Here is a 9,419-nt window from a genome sequence, read left to right on the forward strand (position 1 = left end):
ACCCTCTCCCATTCTCCTTCTACCACGCTCTTTCATCTTTCCTCTCTCTTTCTCTCTCTCTCTCTTTGCCATCCATAGAAATGCAAATACTTAACAGGTTAATGTTTATATGGTCGTCAGTACAGGTGCAAATAATTATGTGATACACTGTTGACATTCTGTGTGACTGTCCGTTACTTATATTATAGGGAGCCCCAGATGCAGCACCCGTTTTATATTTTGAACAAGTCATCATTACTAATTATTTGGGTGTGTCTGTGAATGTTGTTTTTCTATGATGTGTATAGTTATTGAGACACTAAGCATAGTAATGAGATCCAAACCTTGAAAGACCACTACAGTACACACACACACACACACACACACACACACACACACACACACACACACACACACACACACACACACACACACACACACACACACACACACACACACACACACACACACACACACACACACACACACAGAGAGAGAGAGAGAGAGAGAGTGAGTAGGTATCTAGGGTGACGGTATAGAGAAGGGAACTGGCAGTGTTCCAGTAATGTCATCAACACTGTTAGCAATACTGCACTCAAGCTAATGGACGTGGACACAGTCCCTCTCTGTCTCGTCCTCAACTAATAAGCGCACTCTGTTGTGTGCACTATGTACACATGGGCGCACGTGCAAACACAGACATTTCTGAGTGTGTTAGCCAACTTAACTCGGAGTGTAATAATTGCTGTGCAGACAAATACACAAAAAAGTTAAAAACACCCACATAGAAACGCAATCAAGACCAACTGGTATGTTAAGTTTGTGTATACCTGAGATGAACAGGTTTCAGTCAGGTGGAAACCAAAAACATCAAACATGTACTGTAATGTACACACACCCAGGGGGTTGCTGTGATTTATGGAGAGGACAGAATCAACACCACAGACGGAGGAAAGATCCCCAACAAACACAGGAAACTAAGTCTCAATAGCAGCGTGGTTGTAGAAGTATGCAAATGGATCCAAATGGAGTTTCTTTTTGATTGATTGATTGAAATATTTATTAACAGTTTGCAGAATTACAGTACATTTCAAGCACAAACTCAATACAAAGGCTGTTAACTGTGAGTGGACGACCCAATTAAGCATTACACTTGTTTACAAGACATTCATCAAAACATTTAGAGACGTACAAATAGACACTTCTATATAGTCAAAGAACAGTGTTTCACTGTATCACCCCCAGCAGCAATTAACTGAAAGGTTGTGTGCAGCTTAGGTGCTTTGGGATGAAACGGTTTGAACCTTTTGCAACTAGTTTCATCATGTAGCCGAAGTTCTGCTCACGACGTCACATACTACCACCAACTGCATTATAGCTGATAGTGTAGCTAGCGATTCTTAAAACGTTTTATTTTGAACATTCTCTTTTAGAGTTACAGACCTTTAAGTGTCCATTTAGTTAAAACAAAAGAGAAAAGAAAGAAACAACAAATGCACTTGTCCCCTTGGAAAGATTACTTGGGGATTGAATAACTATCAATCATTTAGCTGGGGACCTCCCCTGGAACTACCTCAAGGACGCCTTGGAGTTAAGGGACCCCACACTGAGAACCACGTGTGTAAACAACAACCAATGGCAGAAACACAGTTTGTGAAATGGACCTGGAACTTGCAAGTCACCAACGCTACTTGTATAAGACAAGTCACCAACGCTACTTGTATAAGACAAGTCACCAACGCTACTTGTATAAGTCACCAACGCTACATGTATAAGACAAGTCACCAACGCTACATGTATAAATCACAAACGCTACTTGTATAAGACAAGTCACCAACGCTACTTGTATAAGACAAGTTACCAATGCTACTTGTTTAAGACAAGTCACCAACGCTACTTGTATAAATCACTAACGCTACTTGTTTAAGACAAGTCACCAACGCTACTTGTATAAGACAAGTCACCAATGCTACTTGTTTAAGACAAGTCACCAACGCTACATGTATAAATCACTAACGCTACTTGTATAAGACAAGTCACCAACGCTACTTGTACAGTATAAGTCACCAACGCTACATGTATAAGTCACCCTTGTACAGTTTCCCGGTGTAACGCCCATGAAAGCCCTGATCAGGGCTACACCTAGCCCTGATTATAAAGTACATTAAAAAACAAAACCCAACCTGGGCGGTCACAATATCTACCCATCTTTCGATCCGACGTAACTTCTTATTGTTGCTGTGTTCTTGCTGCGGGCAGTTGATGAGCGCACAGCAGACCGTTGCTGAATCGCACGCCGTGTCACTGTCAACCTCAACGTTATTATTGTCACCTCTGGTCTTTGCCAGGCTGTGTCTAATGCCAACCTAGATTTATACAAAGTAATAATCTGCCACAGCCGGCATGGTGTCAGGTTTCTGACATGGTTACACCCAGCTTGATAACAAAACAACCATGGACAATTTGCTGTCTATGTGTCATCAGTTAGCCTATTGGTAATGCCTATGGGTCATTTCATAACTGGCGTGAAAATATTGCACAAACTTGTAACATGTGTTTACTTTGAACATGGCAGTGACACTGTGTTTGAACATGGCAGTGACACTGTGTTTGAACATGGCAGTGACACGGTGTGTGTGTGTGTGTGTGTGTGTGTGTGTGTGTGTGTGTGTGTGTGTGTGTGTGTGTGCGCACGACTGTGCGTGTGCGTGTGTGTGTTGAGGTATTCTAATTTGCTGCCAGTTCCCTTTTTCCCTCATTCAGGCTGTCGTATGACAAAGCATAAATCAGGCTTTAGGCTAGTTGGCTAGGTTTCACTAATAACCCCAAGCATGAGGTATTGCAGCCATAATATTATCACTGCCAGGTTAATATAGCATAACGCCAGTTGTCAGGCATGCGCCATGCATGCACTTGCTCCTAATGGCTTTAGACAGGGCGTGCTAAGGCTTAACTAACAGGCCAACCGTTTTGACTACTAGGGTCTAGGGCTGTCCTTGACTACTATAGACATTCCTAGTCCATCCATCTATCCATCTTCAACCACTTATCCATAGTCGGGTCGCGGGGGCAACAGCTCCAGCAGAGAGCTCCAGACTTCCCTCTCCAGAGCAACATTAGTTAACTCGGCAGATATTGGAGATATAAACGTTCAAACTCATCCTTGGTTTGCCCTGGAGTCTCCCCCCCAGCGGACGTGCATCGAAGACCTCCATAGGGAGACGCCCGAGAGGCATCCTAACCAGATGCCCGAACAACCTAAGCTGGCTCCATTCCAAGCGAAGGAGCAGCGACTCTACTCCGAGTCTCTCCCGTGTGACTGGCATCTCTAATGCCAGCCACCCGTCTGAGCAAACTAATTTCGTCCGCTTGTATCCACGACCTTATTCTTTCGGTCATGACCCACACTTCATGACCATAGGTGAGAGTAGGAACGAAGATTGCTCGGTAGTCGGTAGACAGGGAGCTTTGCCTTCTGACAGTTCAAGTCGACTCAGGAATTTGTCAGCTAATCGATTACTTCATTTGTTTGACAAATTAGTAAAATTGCGTTTGCTATATAGGCTATAATTATGAGGAGACCGGCCTCTTCAGGTTGGTGAGCTTTGACAAATCAGTAAAATTGCGCTTGCAACATAGGCTACAATCATGAGACCAGCCTTTTCAGGTTGGTGGGCTTGAGCCCTGAACATAATGTTGATTTCACAATGGATAATGCTTATTAACCTAGAAACCAGATGAATCTGCCATTGGAGAAAGAAAAAAAGATTGCTGCTCGGCAGATTAGGTCTGACACCGCTGAGTTGTGATTGGATTTCACTCCCTCCAAAGTATTGAGGGACCAATCAGGAACACGAACCAGAATGCAAATCCATGTCCATAAGCTTGAGTGCAGTAGTGCTAACAGTGCTATCAGGGCGGCGGTGGCTCAGGGGTAGAGTGGCTGGATGGTAACCGCAAGGTTGCCTGTTCAAACCCGGGCTCCCCAGAGTTAGTGTCGAAGTGTCCTTGAGCAAGACACTGAACCCCTAATTGCTCCCGATGTGCTGGCTAGTACCTTGCATGGTTTCCGCTGCCATCGGTGTATGAATGTGTGTGTGAATGGGTGAATTGATGCACAATCTATGTAAAGCGCCTTGGATAAAGGCGCTATATAAATGCACCATTTACCATTTACCAACAGTGCACATGACATCTCACGTCGTCATTTAGTGCCCTAAACAAACATAAAAGTCCATAGACTTGGCTGGCAAGCGATTTACATCAAAAGTGCTCTAAACAAACATTACAAAGCACATAGACTTGGCTGCCATATGACGTAATCTTCAAAAGCCATGCATTGGAGTCCAGTAACAACCCACAGGCCACGAACGTCACAAGACACACAGACATCATAATAAGCAAAATGTGTGACACCAGGATTGAAATTGTGTTCAGTGTTCAGCAAGAGGCACCCACAATTTCCTGTGTGAGCAAAATAACAACGCTGAGGCAAGCACTTAGGCATTGTATGCTGTAGATGGCTACCTCCATAAAGGAAGCCTCCCTGGCCCTGATGATGAACAGGTCTGTTATTGTATGTTTAATATAATGCAACTTGTACATGGTCACCTGACCTCACCGTTGACCTCACGTGTTTTGATGATTTTCCTTTACTTTCGCCTGTGTGTGTGTGTGTGTGTGTGTGTGTGTGTGTGTGTGTGGGGTGTGTTTTGGGAAAAGAGTAGTGCAGTTGCTTTCTATTAGGCACCTTATCAGCAGCACTGCAGGCATGTATTTGTTTGCGTGTGAGTGATCTGGCAAAGATATGGGAGACTATTGATGGCGAGCTACAGTTTTTGTAAGTGAGGCTGCTAGGCACATACACACTCTCCTTCTATTCCCCCTGGAGACACAAACACGCACACATGCACACATACGGTTGTGTATAGAAAACTTTTACAAGAATGGGAAGTGGGTTATCTGTGCACAGGATCTGTGTTTAGGACACAGAGCTAGATTTCAAAGACCGTGGACTCTGTGTGTGTGTGCGTGTGTGTATGTGGGTTGAAATTGATAGATTAAGTAAGTGTGTGAAGGGCGTAGCTTTCTAATTAGCTGCAATTGTGTGCAAACTGGAGGCAAATTACAGTATGTCGATTTACGGTTTGAAATATGATTCATGTCAAGTAAGAACAGCATGTCCTGCAATAACAAGATCAAAACTGTACATACTGCAGATGGGTAACTGGGGCCCAGAAATGTTATGTGTGAGTGAGCGTATGAGCATGTAGGCTATATGTGAAAGTGTGTGCTTGAAAGTGTGTGTGTGTGTGACGTGTGTGTGACGTGTGTGTGTGTGTGTGTGTGTGTGTGTGTGTGTGTGTGTGTGTGTGTGTGTGTGTGTGTGTGTGTGTCACACACGTGACTGTGTGTGACTAATTGTATGGCATGTTCATGGCCTCTTGCTGAATCAGCACCAGTTGTTATTAGTCAGCATCAATCCCCTTCCCATCTAGACGAAGTCTATTGGTTTCACTTCCACTAATCAAGCTCTCCTCCATCACGCACCAAGACAAAACGCAATGTCGGGGAGAAAAGAAAGAGCTGGTTAAGGAATGAACAAAGTGTGTGTGTCTGTGTGTGTGTGTGTGTGTGTGTGTGTGTGTGTGTGTGTGTGTGTGTGTGTGTGTGTGTGTGTGTGTGTGTGTGTGTGTGTGTGTGTGTGTGTGTGCGCGCGTGTATGTGCGCGTGTATGTGTGTGTGTGTGTAACACTCACCAAAAGTTCTTGAAAGCTTCATAAATGTCGCTGATATGTTGTGGTTAGGCCCAGGTCACAATCCGCACTGACCCTACCATTGCACCTAGACACACACACACACACACACACTAAATCAACACAATTGTATCGCTGTACAAAAATAACAGACTTTCAAGTTAACAATGCTTTGCATGCGATTGAGTATAATTCAGCTCAAGGTCGATACACATATACACACACAATGAGGGAGGCATATGCAAAAATCAATACAACGCACGCACAGCTGCCAATATATCTGGACAGACACACATCAGCGAAGACACACATAAACAGAACAATTAGCATTTCATCAGCATTGTAATGTTCTGTATAGCACTTTGGTACAACGAAGGTTATTCATAAATAAACGTGATTTGATGCGTCAAGTTCTGGCTGTTGACAGTCAGTCATTAACAGTGTTGACAGTCACACGTACATTAACCACTTAACACTAGCATCCCAATTTTGGGGATATTATATGTTAAGAATTGGAATAATTCTGGCAATAAACAAGTTTTAAAAAAAAGAATTGGAATAATTCTAATCTTTTCCTAAAATGTTCACTGTGCTTGTATTCACCCCACACACACACACACACACACACACACACACACACACACACACACACACACACACACACACACACACACACACACACACACACACACACACACACACACACACACACACACACACACACACACACACACACAATTGTGAGATGGGGGTCCGCAGCCAAATACATACTAATTTTGGGGGTCCTTGACATGAAAAAGTTTGAGAATCACTGATATAGCAACATACATTGTTTGTTTTTTCGTTTTTGTAGAATTGGCCTCAAGGTATACCAGAAGGACAGGTAGTTAGCATGTTGTTCTAACAGTGAATTCCACTATTCCTTCCTCCAACGCAACTACTCTACAAAACAGCCACTCAGATTCCTCAGGAGTCAGAACGCAACTAGACAAGGAGAATCGTTTTGTACACTATGCAGACACCGGCGCTGAACCACTCTGATATGACTCGTTTCCATTACAGCACAAAAAAAACAAAGATAAGTGAATTCTCAAAGAGACACACAATAGAAACATCAAGACAACGTTTGGGCTTTGTGGGGGGGGGGGGGGGGGGGGGGGGGGGGTACTTATTTACACGTTGCCTGTAAATACTCTAGGAACCATTAAGACAAAAGCTTTTTTTGTGTACTGTAGTCTAGTGTACTGCGATAATGGTAAACACGACTGTAAACACGACTTCTAATCAAGAAAATATCCCTCGGGGGGGAATTCTATCATTTCAGAAGCCAGGCAAACACTAGTAATATAATAGGAAAGGGGGGTTAAAAAAAAGAAAGAAATTAGATACATTTTAAATAAAATGAAAGAACCAAATCACCCTTTCAAAGATGTCTCAGAAAGTACAGTATGTACACCATGCTGAGGGATATAGTACAGCGTAAACAAGACCAGACACGTAGCCACAGTAATGCTGTATGTTGCCAGTGGTTCTCAAACTTTTTAATTTCAAGGACCCATAACTGTTTACGTGAGAAGGACCCATAACCGTGTACGTGAGAAGGACCCATAACCGTGTACGTGAGAAGGACCCATATTAACCGTGTACGTGAGAAGGACCCATAACCGTGTACGTGAGAAGGACCCATAACCGTGTACGTGAGAAGGACCCATAACCGTGTACGTGAGAAGGACCCATAACTGTTTACGTGAGAAGGACCCATAACCGTTTACGTGAGAAGGACCCATAACCGTGTACGTGAGAAGGACCCATAACCGTGTACGTGAGAAGGACCCATAACCGTGTACGTGAGAAGGACCCATAACCGTGTACGTGAGAAGGACCCATAACCGTGTACGTGAGAAGGACCCATAACCGTGTACGTGCTATAACAGTTGTATTTACATATTTACAATATTGCCAAATAGTATCTTCTGCCATATAATATTATATATAGGCATATAGCCTATGCGTGCCACATCACTAAAGTTTACATGCAATTGCCTAATCAGATGTAATTATTAGATCATTATTGTTATAATTACCTTACAATACAAATTACAAATACATTTTAAAAAAATTAGGTAGGATTCCATTGTGGGTCCACATCACACATTCATTGGCTGACAGAATGATGAATATAAATCACTCAATATATGCAGGGTTACACACCAATATTTAATGACTTTGAGTTGACTGTAGGGCAGGCTACATTATTTTATTCCATAACATTAAAAACAATATTATTTTACCCATAACTCACCCTTGGGCCAAAGCACCAGCAGGGATGTAAATTAAACCCTACAAAAATCGAAAGGATTATGTAATCTATTCTACATTAAAGCATGGGGGGTGTAACAACACTTTAAACTTACTCAAAGACGAGACTTTTTTTTTAAAAACCCGTAATGTAATTACTTAGTTTAGAACAGAAGTTCTGATTTTAAATGAATTAGCCTCGAGCAACCTAATTATGCAACCTGTCCTGGTCACGGACGGCAGCGGTCAGCACCCCCCTCTCCCTCTTTCTTTATGTCTCTATACTCTATAGGCCTACTCTCTCCACCTCTCTCTCTCTTTCCCCCTCCTCTCTCATTTTCAACTTCTAAGCACGTCGTAGACTTAATGTCAACGTTATAACATGTCTGCAGCATTTCTGGTCACAAATAAACAACTTTATACAGGAGGTGGCAGCGATGCTGATGCTCCCAATTGTTATTATTGCCTTATATAATATTTAGTTAAATAGTAGAGTATAAAATTGCCCGTTCTGTGTACGAGTGTATTCAATTAAATGCAATTGTGCTTCATTGGCATGACTGTCAAAAAGCAATTGGCGATTATTGCAAGCACATGCGATGATGCGATCCTTCATGTCAATAACAATAACGTTACAGTTACAGTAACACTATTATAAAATGGCCCACCTGGGACGATATTAAAGATGAATTAAAACGTTACTCACTGTAGAACAACGAATAATAAGTTTAGTTAATGTCACTGACTGTGTCTCATCTCTCTCTCTCTCTCTCTCCCTGCAGTCTGCAGCCGCAACCTGAGATGCTGTGTACACTGACTGACTGACTGTACACTACAGTACATCGACAATTTAAGTCACGCCGTTACCGTTTATAAACACGCAGTGTACGCACCTCGCCGCGTTATTCCAACACGCCTGGACGGAGTCCGTTGTCGCCGGTCGTTATTCTATGTTTTTCTTTTTCTTTTTTTATGGGTCGCCCTTGGCTCCTCCACCGCTCCGGTCGCTTTGTTTTGGTGCATAGATTCTATGGGCTAAGGTTTTGCAGCTGAAGCCTAGAGGCTTTTTAAGTACGCCTTTAAAAGGAATAACAGTCGGAAGGGAGAGACGTAGAGAGCGCTGGCTTCCGCTGACGCGGGGCGGATTTGCATAAAGTGGGCGGGGCTTGTAGGTGTCTCCGCAAGAAGAGGCTTTCATTATTTCAGAAAGGGGAAAGGACAGTGGGCGGGCCTCACGTTTTGTTGCATATGTATGTAAGGTTGTTTTCAAGGCAAATCCGCAGCCTGTCAGCTGATTTTGACTTCTACCTACCCCCCCCATCCCCCCCAGTCTGTCCCTCCCCGGCTCCCCTCTCACTGTGAGCATACATACATGCAGCTATATAA

General features: G+C 43.2%; 1 protein-coding gene across 1 annotated transcript in view; it reads right to left on the reverse strand.

Annotated features, from left to right (window-relative positions):
* LOC306938978 (solute carrier family 45 member 4-like) overlaps nt 1-9,067 on the reverse strand; it is a 60,564-nt gene extending 51,497 nt beyond the window's left edge. The window contains exons 1-2 of the mRNA XM_079523398.1: nt 8,927-9,067; nt 5,739-5,823 (exon numbers count right to left, since the gene is read on the reverse strand). The gene's annotated coding sequence lies outside the window, so the exon portion shown is untranslated. The remainder of the gene's footprint in view (nt 1-5,738; nt 5,824-8,926) is intronic.
* Between the last annotated feature and the right edge of the window lie 352 nt (nt 9,068-9,419).

This window comes from Electrona antarctica (assembly GCF_951216825.1).
Source record: "Electrona antarctica genome assembly, chromosome: 15".
NCBI classification, from domain to species: domain Eukaryota; kingdom Metazoa; phylum Chordata; class Actinopteri; order Myctophiformes; family Myctophidae; genus Electrona; species Electrona antarctica.